The following is a 16,538-nucleotide window of genomic DNA, read 5'->3' as shown; positions in this document are numbered from 1 at the left end:
TAGACAGCAACACTGCTCCCAACTTTTAATATTGAAACGTGCAATCTGATGGGGAAAAAAGAAATTAATTACATTGTCAGAATCCTTCAGATGATTTGTTTTATTTGGAGTTGCTGGAGTTTGGAAGAACAGTAGTTTTCATGGATCTTCCAGATGTTTTGCTTCTGGCGATGACAGAAAAATGGATTAAGAAGCTATGATTTCTGTTTGCTGTTCTGATTGCTTCACTGCATCATTATTAGGAAAACATTTTATTTCTCTTCTATGAGTTATTTATCCTTTCATGCCGTTCCTCTCCATGCTTCCTACTGTTTTATGTATTCTTTTGAGTCCCCAAATTAATCACTCTTAAAATACACTGAGAAGCAGTGCTGTAGAAAAGGCTGTCGTCATTTGTACAGTAAACTCCTGGGAGAAAAGAAGATGGTATTTTATGCCAGTGGGTATGCCCAACTACTATAGAATTATTTGAACATAACCTTGGTCAATTTGAAAACTCTCAAAATATTATGTCCATGATGCAATTCAATTCTGCGTTTTAAAATCAGACATGTCTAAGGTAAATATATTACAGAATCATAGAGTGAGGAAGGGACCTCAAAGCCCACCCATCCCAGCCCCTGCTGTGGGCAGAGTTGCCCCCCACGAGCTCAGGCTGACCAGGGCCCCATCCAACCTTGCCTGGAGCACCTTCAGGGATTTGAATCTAGGACTTTCTTCCTGCAGAGTTCAAACCTCTCTCGATGTTATTCCTCCCCAGAATTAAATGGGAGCATTGTTATTTCCTTATCTCTGCTAACAGCAAGAAAATTGAAAAGTACAGGCATAAGGAAAGGTGTTGTCAGAATCTTTTACCAGCAAAATTGTGGATGATTACTCTTTCAATACAATTTTTTTTTAATTTATGTTTCTGACCTAAAACTAATATCTGAAGGCACAAACAAGAGTATCTGTAAATAAATTAAAAGTTCATTATTCTTCTCCCTTTATTCTTGGCTAAAACTTCTGCTGAAGCATCATACCCAGTTTTGAATGAAATAGACGCTTTGAATAAGGATATGAGCTCACTGGAGAAAACCTGGATGAGGAGAATGAAAATGAAATGGTTTTCTGAAAAAGAAGATCACATCAATGATGACACGCATCATTAAAGAATGGATACTGCATCATCTGAACTAAATTTTGAGAAGAATTGGTTCTTCAATTGTTATACAGAAGGAAAACACTGTGAAGAGGATGAGAATTGATGTCCAAATCTAACAACAAGCTGGCTGGAATATGCAACCTAACCAAAGGGCTAGTGAGAAACTGGGCTTGGCCTTCTTGCCACAGTACATTCCTGGGAAATAAGCATCTGTCAGGAATGGTCTACCTACCTTAATTTTTAAGACATTAATTAGATAATATTTTTTCCAGGTTTGTTGTCTGTGACATGGCATAAAGAAGTGACTTTGTTAATCAAGCTGCAGCTCCCCACCCAGTAGCTCCTGGCTACTTTCTGCCTCACTGGCCTATCTGCACTGTAGCCTTCTAATTTGATTAAAACATGATGGATGAACATAAGGGAAAAAATGAAGGCATTTATAGAACAAGTGCCATTAGGTGGCACTGCAGTATAGGGTACAGGACAACCTGGCTCCCTATTTCCTACATCCAGTAGCTAACAAAAACATACAGAGCATCCCAACAGTGACTCCAACCATTTCAGCAGTAAGGCACCGGAGGTTGCCTAGTTACTTGAAGAAGTAATATTAGGCTAATATTAAGGGAACAAACTGAAAATAAGCTTCTTTCATTAGAAAGGATGTGACAGTTTTGGTACTTCTCCCCAGTTGCATCCGGGCTGTTTGCTTCCTCTCCCAGAGCACAAGAAGTGGTGTTTTAATACCCTGAGTCTCTTTCCACTGCCTAGTCTTCTTCAGGGGAAGGACTCCCTGGTTTAAAATTCTGGAGTTTGTTCAGCTTTAATGAAGTTCCTAAACTGGAACGGAGCTAAATTTATACAACCCTCCCCACAACAAAGAAACACGGCTGTACTGGTTGCAAAGTTTTCTAAATGCCTTCAAAATCCAAGCAGCTTCTGTAGTATACAGTAAGGGTCAGCTACCATAAAAACGTTTGCTATCACACTGGTACGATCTGAAGACAGTTTGCACGAAGCCTGTTGGATCTGGCAGCACCCAGTTAATTCTGATTCATCCTTCGCTTACTCTGGCTGAGTAACAATACAGTGCCACTTGTTTTAGCACGCATGCGTTGGGATCCATCTACAGAAAACCTGGACATGCGTATAATCATATGAGAAAATGCTTCACTTAGGAAATCAGATCAAAGAAGTAACAGAATTAAGGATGTTCTTTAATTTGGTTTCCTGAGCTTTGATAATAACATACACCTTTTGGGAAAGACTCAGGAATGAAGCCCATTCTCTCTAATCCCACATGTTCAGAAATTCTTTTTTTTTTTTTTTTTTAATTCATCATGACTAAAGACATTCAAAATTATCCTCTGTTATGCAATTAAGACTGCTCCAAGCATGTAGAAATGGAAAGGGAAGTGGGGAGTGAATGAAGTAAAAGTACAGATTTTCTCAAGGGTGGTTGGAACACGTTTGAATACAGTAATTTGTTAAGGGAACTTTGTCTTTCACCAAGCTGCTGAATCTATTCTGGTAATCTGCATGTGATTTTTTGCATAAGTAGACCAAATTCTGAATTATTACTTTGTTGCTACATGGTAAAACTAAGTACAGCTTTAGGCTGAATTAAGTGTCACCAATCTTGTTATTTCTTGGTAGCATTAAATGGGTTCTTCCATACAGCGCAGGCCTGAAAACTAAAAATATTTTGTCCTTACATTTGGAATTTAGATTTTGTTTGAGCTGCCATCTGGCGTGATGGTGCAGCCAGTGCAGCCCTGAACAAGTGGCCAAACACAGAGCTAGCTTGAGGCTTCTCGGCAGTTTTAACAAGACTGAGTTGTCTCAACACAATTTAGAGAAGTGTCTGAGCTAGGAGCAGGAAGGGGCAGAGAGCGGAATGAAGCTGGGTTTGTGGCTAATGAGGCCTGGCTGGAGGTAGGAGTGTAGACATCATGTCTTGCCTGAGGAGCACTGCTGTCCTGTGGGCTCTGCTGCCAGCAGCACCACCCAGCATGGCCTTCCAGGGTCCTGCATAGGGGAAGTAAGTGGTAGGGCATAAGAATTATGTTGCCTTTGGTAGTCAGCTGTCCTGGGCAAATCCCAGCTTTGCTTATGCTTCTGGTTGGTCCTGCACAAAGGCAGCTTTTTATTCCAGCTGTTTCCCTCCTCAGTGTGTTTCACTTGTGTTTACAAGCCATAGGAGTCTTTGCTTGAACAGACACGGGGTGCTGCAAAAATCAATTTGTTTGCCATGATTTTCACTGTAAAGCTACAGGAGAGGGAGAAAGAGTGGAATACCTCTTTGGAAAGCAGCTGGTGGGATCTAGGGAGGATTATGTGGGCATCTGCCATCTTGATGAGGACAAAATTTGTCATATTGGTTCTCACATTACAGGTCTTCTCCAAACTCAGCCAAAATCGATGAAAAGCTTCCCATTAATTGCTGTCAGCTGCATGTCAGCTTTCAAGTACATATACGTGTATTTGCAGCCACACATACAAGCTTGTAACACTGACACAGTGCAGACAAATCATTAAAAGGTTGTAAAAACCTGTGAAAGTCCTATGCTAAAACTCTAGAAGGCATAATTAACATTAGCTGTTCCTAAACAGCAAGCAAACATGAGGGAGTATTCATGCTTGAATATGGACAAACTGTTTTTAAGTGTTTGCTAATCTTATTGGCAAAGAAGACAGTATTTATTTATTCTAGTCTGAATGGTACTTTATACAACAACTATTCCTTAGATTTTTCTACCACATGATGCCATGTCCATTTGCTCTTCTTTTCCCCAGCATCTGCTTCCTATTCAAAGGACAAGAATTGTTCCCCCAGGTCCTTCAGTAGCTAGACTGCAGTGTGTCCAACTTGATTTACATGTTAGCCAAATAAAACAAACTTGTACAATTTTGCTAGCTCATTTACCTGAAGCAAGTGCATTTTGATGAGAGAAGGGACTGGCTGAGCGGGGCAGAGTGAGCACAGGCGAGGAGAGTTCTTGTGTTGGATTTTCTACAGCAGGCTAACAGTAATTTTCAGCAGGGCCAAGAGCAATTTTTCTTGTTCTCCTGTGAAATGGGTTCATTATCTCTTCCATTAATTTTTCATCATTTTTTTAGTTAGAGCAGACAGAGCACCTGGTTAAATAAATTTCCACAAAGACTCTGCAAAACCGAGATACACATTTTTAAGATCGTAAGGGTTGATGGATGTATCTTACTTGTTTTTCATGTACATTTTATGGTTGTTTTTTCCCCCACAGAATTTAACTTCTGAAAGCATCTTAAGCTATTCTAATCGCAACATATAGTCTGCTTTTCAGATATAGAGCACAATCAATGCTTTGACAGAATCTTGTGATTAATGTTCAAAAAAATGGTTGGGTAAGCCCATTTCAGCACACATTAAGACCACGCACTTTCCAGTACTAAGAATCATCCTGAGAGAGTTCTAATAGAGAAAGTTCATTGACGGTAATCACGGTTATCTGTCAGAAAGAGCCATGAAAACAGAAGATACATAATTCATGAATATTATTTTTAGCCTTTTTTTTTTTTTTTTTTTTTTTTTTTTTCCCCCTTGGGAACACTGCTGAAATGGAGAATGAAATGGCTAATGTACAAATTTGGGTACTTGGTGTCACGACTGCATGAACATCAACCATTTGAGAAGCTAATGAGAGAAGATGGACAAGTGGAGGTTGTGACAGAACACTTCTGAGTGGCTGGAGAAGTATCTGACAAGTGATCCAGCTGGCTTACTCCAACCAATGTAAATGCTGTAGATTTCCAGTGAGGATTTTTTATGGCTCATCTAGGAAAAGTTTAGCCAAAAGAACAGATCAGAAAACAGAAGCAAAGGAAATCTGAGCCAGTGTGAGTTTTCCTGTTATCTTTCCAAGCTTTTTGTACACATAAGTTTGGTCAGCTGAAGAGCTCCCTCATTTGTCCAGCACAGTTATTTCCATAGCAGAAGAAAGGCCAGAAGTGGAAATAAAAAGTGGTGGTGCTTCAGTATTCTATTTAGCTGATTTTCATTCTGTTTTGCCTTAATCTGGTGTTTGTCTTGGCTTACATAGAACTGACATATTTATGATGACTCAAGAAGTCTGAAGGATGCTTATTAGCTGTACATCAAAGGATATTCAGTTACTTCAGGAAGGGAACGGAATAAAATGCACAACAATTTGCCTCAAATTGACTTTCCCTGGACAGTGGATAGGAATAACTTCTTCAGTTCTCCCACCGCTTGTGGTTTTGATTCAGCCATGCCTCTGTTGCAAACTGACCATGGCTGCAAAAGACATAACATTAGGAAGACAAAACATTTTGCAGAGCACAGGATGCCTTGGATCAGCCTGAAGGCTGGGCACCAAAGCTGCAGTCCTGTCCTCCTAAGTGTTGTTAATTTTCTTGTTAATTTGTTAGAATTAGTGTGAGCCCTACAGTGACACGAAAGAGTGCTTGAGGCTGTTACTATAGCACTTTCTATTAAAGGCTTGATTTTTTATTTTTAAATAGAGTGTAACAAAAACCAGGGTGAGACACTGTCCCTCTCGCCCCTGAGAGATTCATTATTGCTTAGATCAGGGCTACTAAAGTTTAGTGGGACATATGCCAGTTTGGGGCACATCTGCTGTCCATTTGTGCTGCTCTCTGAAGTCACTTAGATGAGATTATGCTCATCAAAGAAAGGTTCCAAGCATCTGCAGTCACAATAGGATGTCTGACCCATTAGAGGTCAAGCAAAGTGATGCCCCAAGGTGCCAGCTGCCTTCTGTGGTCTAGATAGTTACTCTCTGCTATGATTTCTTACCAGGTCTCTATTTCTAAAGGCCAATATCCTCTATAGCTGAAAAACTACTGTAACTGGGTGGATGAACACTTTTCTTTAAAGGAATGATTTTCGTCAACAAGACTAACATGTGTGGATAGTGATAGAACAAGAGGGAATGGATTTAAACTAAGACGAAGGAAATTTAGGTTAGCTATTAGGAGGAAGTTTTTCACACAGAGGGTGGTGACACACTGGAACAGGTTGCCCAAGGAGGTTGTGGATGCCCCATCCCTGGAGGCCAGGCTGGATGTGGCTCTGGGCAGCCTGCTCTGGTGGTTGGAGACCCTGCACATAGCAGGGGGGTTGAAACTGGATGATCATTGTGGTCCTTTTCAACCCAGACCATTCTATGATTTTGTGATTCTATGATTCTATGACTATCACTGAGCATCAAGAACGTCACAGTCAATTGTCACGATTTGTAATTCCAGATGACAAGTCTAGGAGTATATTCTGCATCTTACAAACACAAGGAATCTGGCATCAAAATGAGAGTTTCTGACTTCTTCTCAAGCTGTTGTTACAAGGACCTTAATTCTGAAAACAAAGGACTGAATCCTGTTCTTTCATGTCTTCAGTGAGATACTCATATATATAAGAATAGCAGTGAATCTTCTTGTTCTCATGGGATCTTGAAAAATCTCCAGAACAAACAAAATCAGGAAAAGGAAGTGAGAACAGGGATGGGACCACACAGAGCATAAAGTCACAGCAAAGGCACAGAGAGAGCAGGTTTGTGATATGCGTCTGTCATGGCAAACAAAGAGAAGGCTCAGGGGTGACCTGAAGCAGCCTTTCAATACCTAAAGGGGAGCTACAGGAAAGAAGGAGAAAGACTCTTTTGCACTGTCTGTAGTAATAGAACAAGGGGAAATGGCTTCATGCATACAGAGAGTAGATTTAGGTTAGCTATAAGAAAAAGTCTTTTATAGTGAAGGTGGTGAGGCACTGAAACAGTTTACCTAGTGATGTGGTTGATGCCCTGTCCCTGGAGACTTTCAAGGCAAGGATCAGGCCCTGGGCAACCTGATGTAGCTGTGGTGTCCCTGTTCATTGCAGGGGAGTTGGACTAGATGGCCTTTAAAGGTCCTTTCCAACTCTAAGGATTCTGTGATTCTATTATCTTACATTGTTTCATTTATGTGGAATTGAGGCATATTGTCTGCGCTCATTATTTAGCCCTTATAGTCCTTGAAGAGAGCTAAACAAACCTACATAATAGCTCACTTTACCCTAAAATAGGATAGAAATATAAATGATACTCTGCAAGAGAACATCTTAGAATACATACCTAAGTAGAAACAGATGTGCGTAGGTGAGAGGAACCACATGTAACTTGGTCATGATAGAAAAGAAAGATATGAGTTAAACATTAGTTTGTACTAAGTAAAATAAAACAGAAAATGTTAAAGGGCTCTCAACCATGAAAACAAATAGCATCAGTGTTACCACTTCAAAGCAATGCATGCTTGCTCTGCATCTTAGAGGCAAGTTTGGAGCAAAGTATGAAGGTTTCCTTGGTACATTTGTATTCACTGAAGTATGAGATGTTACATATTTTTTACTGTCTTTTTTTTCTTCTTGTTATTTAGGGAGAAATAGAACCACAAAAAGAATCTAGGAATTCTGTGATACCATCTTTTGCCTCCTCCAGCTATTCCTGAAATAGCACTTTCATTTCCTTGTTCACAGCTCCTGTTAAACAAGGAAAACCCACAGCAGTCTTTTAAACACAATCCCAGTGGATTTCAGAGTTGTTTTTTTTTAGTTTATTCTGAATAGTACTGAAATAAATCAGATACCTTTAGTAGATTTTTTAAAAGTATACTAAACAAGAAAGGAAATTTGCTTTCCTGTCACTCTGTGACTGCCAAATGCTACATAGGAGGAGTTTACAGAGGAGTTTGGCATAGTTGCTAGACATACGGAAATCTTGTTCTTTTTTATTATGATTAAAGATATTATTGCAACTATCCTCCACCTCCAGCCACCACTGTAAAAGAGATCTCTGGAAAGACTTTGCTGTGCTATCCTTTGTTCCCTGGACTTGTGTCTATTGCTTCCCAAACAGTCTCTTCTCCAAGCAGTCAAGGGCAAGAGTTTACACTTGCCTTCCAGCTATTACTCTCATTTTGCACACTGCAGTAGAGATTCTTGGAGCATGCTCTCCAACATGCAGGTCTTCCATCTCTGAAACAAATGAGATTGCTGTGATTACAGTAACTTTAGTAGCTTTTTGGAATCTGGACTTGGTTTCTTAGGCTGGTGCTTTGCAAAATAAAGTCATTCCAGTCATGGAGGTATAATAAATGAGAGAAGGGGATATGTCTTATTAACAATTTCCCAATCCAACAGCCTTTTTTACCTGAAGATTACACTGTTTATAAAAATCTTTGCATTTCCAGCCTGTAATGGAAATCAGAGTGAAGTTCTGTAGCTGGACAGCCAAATTAGCCACAGTCCTGCAAATACTTTTACAGAATCTTATCTTTACAACGAGAAACAAATCCATTATGATTCTGCTCATTTTAGTAGATTCACGCATGTGTCTTTTGATTGCACGCGGAAGAGAGAGGCAGGATGAAAGGAAATCCTAAATTGGTTAAATTTCCTCCATTGTGTAATTTACACATTGGATTATAGGGAGCTTTCATGTGCCATATGGTCTAATTAAGATACTGGTACAGAATGGACCATCACCCCAGGCTATATTGAGCAGAACTTTGTGAATATCCATATTTGGAAGTTCTTAAGTTTTGAGTCTGTATCTTTTAGCCACTTCTTAATTCAAATAAATTTGAAAAATAAGGTCAAGAATCAGAAATACTGTTGATGTTATGGTGATACTACTCTCAGACTTCACCAGAGAATGACTAAAGCATATATCCAAGATGTGCAGATCGTGGTTCATACTCTAGTTACAAGACTTGGAATAGAAGTTTGACACAAGTCTTCCATCTTCAAGGACAGTGTTGTAACTGCTAAGATATCACGTTTAAAGCACAACTTTACAGTGTAGAAGGTGTCACACAATCACTGTATCAGTAAATATTTATATGGCCAAGAAGGAAGGAATACTCTTCAGTCCTGTGGCTTAGATGCAAAAGATATGTGAAAATGGAGGCTAATGTCTTCATTCTTTTGAAGATCCAGCAACTACCTTCATCGACCCCATTTAGTTTTATGTATGTTATTTCAATATATCTACATATGTAAATATTAGCGGGAACTATTTTGGCCCATAAATACTAAAATTATCTATTTCAGCAGTCTAAAATGATCTTAATTACAGTTTTAAGACATTTTTTAATGTTATTGTTTGCTGTTTGTAAAGAACTGCTTACTTGGCCCTGATGGTGGTGATATTAATACCCACACATTATCTAAGCTCTCCATGACCACAAGAAATAAGAAAGATCAAATATATCAGGGGAGCCAAAGCCCAGCTGGAGCTAAAGCAGTGTGACATATTAAGAGTTACAGGAACAGCAGTTGTAAGAGGAGGTTCAGGAGGAACGTGCATCCTTTAATGCATGGGGGACACAGCCTCCTGACGGACAGAATGAAAAAGGCTCGAGTACTCAATTCCTTTTTTTGCTTCAGTTTTCACAAGCGAAGCCTCCACCCAGACTTTCGTCCTTTTGGGAAGAGGAGGAACCAGAAGTAAAAAGCGAGATGTTAAGAGAAGCTGGATGCTCTTCACCTTTAAATTTGGATTTAAATCCAAAGAACCAGATGGGATTCATCTGAAGGTGCTGGAGGAGCTGATGGATGTGTGAGACTGCTGTTTATCGTTTGTGAGATATTGACAACTAGGAATGCTCCTAGGGAAAAGACTGACATTACATCTGTAATTTAAAGAGGCAAGTAGTCACTCGTTGAACTACAGGGCTGTCAGCCTCAGCTCTGTCAGATGGAACATGACCTCTTGGCTCTCCCAAGCACGGGAAGGTATCAGGAACACGTGAAGGTATCAGGCTCTCCCAAGCACAGACAGGTATCCGGCACAGTCAGTGCATTCAAAAGGGGAAATCATGCATACTCAAAGTTCTTGACTTCTGCAGAGAATTAATTGCCTCTGTGGGATAGTGGGGAGTGTCAGTTGTAACATAACTTGACCTCATTATGGCTTTTGACACTACCTCCCTCAGCCCTCTCTTTTGGAAGCAGAGGAAAACGTGCCAATTGATGAATGGGACAGAAAACCATAGTGATGAAAGACTGAATGATTTGGAAGCATGGACTGAACTATCAGGCACAGAGCGGCAGTTCAGTCCTTGGCTGGTGGGTATATTTCACCAGGAAGAAGAGTATTGCAGGAGGTCAGTATGGGGGTCCATGTTCAAAATTTCCATCAGTTGCAATTCTCAAGAAGTTGCAGTTGATACCAAACTGGGGTAAGTGTCTGATAGAAGTGTCCAGAAGGACCTCAAGAAAGTTGAGGATTGGAATGGCAGAAACTTCAGTGCAAATACCCACACTTTGGGCAGAATAATTCCATGTACCAGAGCAGGAAGCATCTGGCTGGGTAGCAGTCCTGCTGCCTGTGCTCAAGCCTTCTGGAAACGCAGGGCATTTGGGTTCTGTTGTTGTTATTGCTTTGTTTTTATGAGAGCAAAATTGTTTCTCCTGCACATTCTGCTCTTTGGAGCAATAACCTTAAAAGTTTGGAAAATGTTTTATTCATTGCTGTGAGCATGTGGATGCAATTAGTGTCAGGAATACTTACTATAATCCATGCTTGTATAAAATGGGAACTAGCATGAAGAATCAGGAAAATGATTTTTATCTTTGTTCACAGTAGTGATACAAGAGAACTGTGTACTGTTCTGAAATTCCTATGGAGATAGAAAGGAAAGTGAAAAACAAATTATAATGGTTATAATGCTTTACAGTTATTAGGGGCATGTCCTATTTATACACACAAAATAAGCATTTGATGTGCTTATTTTGATTAAAGTATCATGCTTGATACTTCTATCATGGGCAATCCAATAGAGAAAAACATAACAAGAACCAATGGTCAGAAAATTTGGGCTACATTATTACAATGAAGAAAAAGTGTGTCTTTAACAGAGTCAATAATTGCACCTGAATACAAATTATGTCCAAATAAGTACACCGAGAGAGGCATGGTTCTCCATCCTCAAAATGGAACTGTGCCCAGGCTGCTTTCCAGAGACAAACACAAGTTATTAGCTGTAGTATATGAGTTCCTCTATGACAGCCCTTGAATGACATTATGCAGGAAATAGTGTTGAAAGTATAACAGCTTTACAAGATCTTATTGGCCAAATTCTGCTGTCGATGTGGACATCCTTGCAGATTTCAATAACATTATTAACATTTATTAAAATGAGAGATAAACTGCAAGTTATTTTCTTCTCATCTTTACCCTTATACGTATCCTCCATATGTTGCAACAGAAAAGACAAAGACATTATTTCATTTCCTTTCTGAAAAAAGTGTTTTACTCAAGAGAGTCAATGAATCACAGTTAGTTAGGGTGGTCCCTTCAAGTCCATTTGGAAACGCTCATGAGATGACTGTGGTTGCAATTTGCCCATTAGGGGTTGGATAAAAATAAAATGCCCAGCTGTCAAGATTTATAAACTCACACGTGAGAATGATTATTTTTTATCAGAAAATGAGATCAACGAGTTACTTTAAGCTGAGAATAAAATTAATATGTTTATCGACCAATGTATTTCTAACTCTGATATCTTTCATAAGCCTTTCAGTAAGCCTTCTCTAAGTCTGACTACTAAGGAAGCAAATGTATTTTGTCATCTGGTTTTATTTTGAGGAAACTGTGGCTCAGTTTTAAGAAATTCATTATAAATGTCTTAGAGGAAATTCAGAGGGAAAGTAACATTAAATCACTTTCCAAACAGCAATTTGAAGACAATGTCTTTATTAAAATTTTGAATATTATTAATGCATTGGATTTATTAAGACAAATTTGAAATGTTACATTTGAGGTTACCAATCTGTGGCTGGAGCTGTAGATTTATTTTTGAAGTAGATGACATAACATCTGCAATGCAAAGCGAGCTCTCATTCTGTTTGCAGCACATTCATCCACAGCAGCTCTGACTGCATGGAGAATTACACTGGTGCAAAAATAATTTGCCCTACAGTTACCTCTGGTTTCTGAATTATTAATTCAGGCATTGCAATGCTGCTTTAAAATATAAATCTAAAATTTATGCAGCTTATTCCACAGACTGGTAGCAGCAACTGTATCTGAATAAAAGCACTGTGTTAATGATTTACTTAATTAAAAACATTACTGCAAATTGCTGTTTGGAACACAACTTTATTTGACTTTTCCTCAAATGCCTTTATACTGACTCAAGAATGTGTCCTAATTCCCCACCACCAGCACCCACATGACAAAATATATTCTATCCTTTACTCATCAATGCCTAAAGCTTATCAATCAACACAAGCCAGATCATTTTGGACAGGGTTTCTGCCTTCAACATCTGCCCAGGGGATGTTCCCAGTGCTGTCAGTTTCTCCAGGCCAATGCTGGTCTTATGAGGGCAGGACGAGTCTCACTTCACATGGTATCACTCCATTGTGTTTATAAATCAATTTCAACTTTTTTTTCGAGTTGTTGATGATCATCAGTTTTCCAAGGGAAATTCAGATTCCTGGATACTACATTTAAATTATACTGCTTGGTTTTTATCATCCCATTCTGAAGCCCTTTTGGGAGCACTCAGCAAATCCCCAGGGGTCTGTGGGACATGGTGTGAAAGCCACCGTCCTGAAGGCTGCTCTAGAAGGAAGGACTGCCAGCCTATGCTGGGGCTGAGGAGATAGATCTCGGCACAAGGCAGAACAGCAGAACCACCAATCCACCGCCAGCACAGCACGACTGAAGAACTCTTTACAGAGGAGGGGGGAATCTGATTCCAGACAATTCCTTATTTCCAGTCTCTGAGCAGAACACACCATTTCAGAGTCTATTTCCAGAACAGCATGCTTCCTCCTCAGCAGAGGCATTGACTCACACTAAGGAATGTATTCCATTACCTCCTTGCTGGCTTGCTGCAGCTGCATGTAGAACCAGTTAGTTGCTCTGGAGACAGTGGCCAACAAACAGAAAAATTAACCAACTCCTTCAGGACTGGTCAAAGCAGTTTAACGACTGCATGCACACTTAAAATTGTAAAACTTTCCTGTTCTGTTGTCTTCTAAGAGTGGGCTCAACTGTTCCCTAATAACAAATTGAACTGTGGTTAATCTTGGTGACATTCCACTGACTGGCTGTTGGAGAAGAGAGGGGCAGAGCCTAAGCTTGTTGGTGTGGGCAATGCTCATCCAGTGTTGACAGCAGTATAATCCTGAAATCAATTATAACAGCCAGTGGGAGTATTTGGAAAATAAGGTATGAGAAATGTAATATTGCATTGTTTTAAGAGAGGCACAGACTTTGCTCCAAAAGTAATGCCTCCTATTTATTTGCATAGAAACTACAACAGATAGCTCAATAATACGATTTGATAGAGAAGATTTTTATCTACACAGCACTATTTTTCAACACAGTCACCACCATGAGCTGTGCATTTTCACCAGCAACAAACAAAAGCCTGCATGCCACACTTGTAACAATCTGTACCAGCAGAGGTGACTCACTATTGCTCTTACAACTGCTAGAATGCACCACTCAGCCCTCACTATGCTTACATCCACTGGTTGGTCACCATAAATGTTCAGCAAGCATTGATAAATATCAATAGGTGCCATTTTTCTGCATGGAGGAATTCAATTCCACTTCTTTGCTTCATTTACACTTCCGTGTTACGTGCCATCGTGTCAAATTCCCCCTCTGCTGACATCTGGCACATGGCAACAACATGAAATGGAACATGGGCAGGAAGGTTCAACCTCTTTGCCATACCACCAACATCTGCCGCTGACATCATGAGTCAACAGAACAAAATAGGAGGCATTACTTTTGGAGCAGCCCTCAAATATTCAATCACTTCATGATTTGTAGGGGCTGCAGCTGAGGTCAGAGGTGTCATACTTGCCTCAGAGAAGCATGGCTGTGGTGGAGCATGCAGGCATGCCTGCATATACACAGAGATGTGGCGCTGTGCATCCGTGCACAAGGTACACTCATACATACAAGTTATTGATCTAATAATCAGGTCCATCTGAGATGGATCTAGGTACAAATGTACTTGCAAAAAACTAGACTTGCTATGGTATTATGTGATTGGAGAGCTTGGCACAGAAGTTACACATACATACAGTTGTATGTAGGTATAGGTTTGCATATGTGGGCATATTTCATTAATTTAAGCTGTGTTATTATTATTATAGTTCTGTAATTCTCATCCCATTACTTCTATTGCTATATTAGTTAATTTACTATGTGCTCTCAAGAGACTTTATTAATGTTGGCAGGAAAAGCACAACGGCTGTTCTGATGTCTAGACAAAAGGAATTAAAGACACAACAGAAATAATTACTCAATATTTCTTTTCTGTGGGAAGTTTCTATCTCACTCTCACTAGCCTTTTAATGCAGCTTTATTAAGCATTTAATGTAATAACCGGTGTGTGCTGTAATGGAATAACTGTTAGTATTTCACATGTATTTACAGTTGGGCAGGCTCTCCCTGCATAATATCAAAGTGAATTTAATGCTGTGGGTTTGAAATTAAATCATGAATATTAATTCTTTAGGACTGTCACTCCAAATAGAAAAAAAGAAATCACCACAACAGTTTGACTGGTGCTGTGGAATTCCTGTACTAATTTGGAAAGGTAAGTTCTCTCTCTCAGAAACAGAAGGAAAGGGATAAACAAAAAAGAAAAAAAATACCAACTCTTTGTGGGAAACCTAATCCAAGCAATATTTAGGGAAGTACAGATTGTAGGGTCAGAAAGGACCAGCATGGTAAAAATCTTGAGTTCCTACCAAACCACCAGACAAAACATCCTGCTGTGTCAAAAGAATTAATGGGAGGAGGCTCTGACAGCTCTCTTCTAAAGCTCTTGTCTTGATTTCTCTCATGTCTTCCAAGTTATTTATGTTACTGGGCCTTCAAAATAAGGATCTGAGATCTATGAATGAGAGCCAGAGAAGTAGGAAGATTGCCACGTGAAGAAGTCAGAAGAAATGAGGAAAAGAAGATAAAAGCCACCTCAGAGGAAAGGGATCTGACAGAGCAAAGAAGCCCAGCAGAATGTGAGATGGAAAAGGGACATGCAGAAGATGTAACAGATTTTGAAAAGTTTCCATACTTACTAAGATTGAATTGAGTGAAACTGGTCTGAGCATCCAGTTAATAACTTTGTCAACACATCCACTCTTCATTCAGACTAACCAGACTGTCCTCCCTAAGTGTGTGCAGTAGTTGTTTTAGTAGAACAGCTTAATTAAAACTAAAGGCAAAAGAGCACAAACAAAATGTTATTGCCACCCCTTCCCTTCTTTTGAGCGAAGTCACCTGCTCCACCTCTCTCCTTTCACAGTCCATCCCAGCCTGGAAGATCCTACATTACTCTGTGGGAGGCTCCAGCCTCTTCTATGTCACTGCTGGGCTCTGTGCCTACAACCTGATAGAGTTGTTTTTTTTTTTGTAACATGCTGCTGCTTTTACCCCACCCTTTTCTCTGCTTTCACTATGGCCAGCTAGGTCTAACTTTGTATTGCTACATCTATTGCTATTGTAACTGCTACACCTCCCTCCAGGGATTGATTACATATCTTAAAATTTGAGGACATGGAAGAAAAAATAAATGTCACCTGCAGATGAAGATCCACTTATTTCTGTATTTTTCCAGCAGACAAAAGAAGGTAGTCAGAACCAGAAAGAAGAGGAATTCAGGCAACTGAATAGCAGAGTCCAAGATCTTTTGATGCACGAAAACATAGGCTAAAAAATCTTATATATAAGATAATATGTAGGTTGCTGCAAAAGTAATGCTTCCTATTTATTTCCATGGGAACTGCAACAGATACAAATAACACAATTTGATAGAGCAAATTCTTATCTACAAAGCAGTATTTGTCCATGCAGTCACCCCCATGAGCTGTACATTTTCACTAGCAATGAGCAAAAGCCTGCACGCCACACTCATAACAATCTGCCCCAGCAGTGGTGACCTACTGTTGCTGTTATCACTGCTGAAACGCACCACCTCACTGTGCTCACATCCACTGTTTGTTCACATTAAACGTTCAGCAAGCGTTGATGAATATCAGTGGGTGCCATTTTTTCCACATGGAGGAATTCATTTACACACCTGTACTTCATACACACTTCCATGTTAGACACTATTGTGTCAGACTGCCCCTCTGCTGCCATCTGTCATGTGGCAACAAAATGCAAAGGATATTGGAGGGAAAGTTCAACCTCTACTGCCATACCACCACTGCCTGCCTCTAGCTTCATGGACCAACATGAAAAAATAGGAGGGTTACTTTCAGAGCAGCTCCTGTATAACGATATACAACTAATGAAAACAAAATTATAAGAAAAGAGTGAAAAAGAGAAAAAAAACCTCCATTGTGACCTGGATTTTGAAAATGTTT

The sequence above is a fragment of the Tetrao urogallus genome (genome assembly GCF_951394365.1).
Source record: "Tetrao urogallus genome assembly, chromosome: 1".
NCBI lineage: Eukaryota > Metazoa > Chordata > Aves > Galliformes > Phasianidae > Tetrao > Tetrao urogallus.
The sequence above is the reverse complement of the archived record's forward strand: the minus strand, read 5'-3'. Positions refer to the sequence as shown.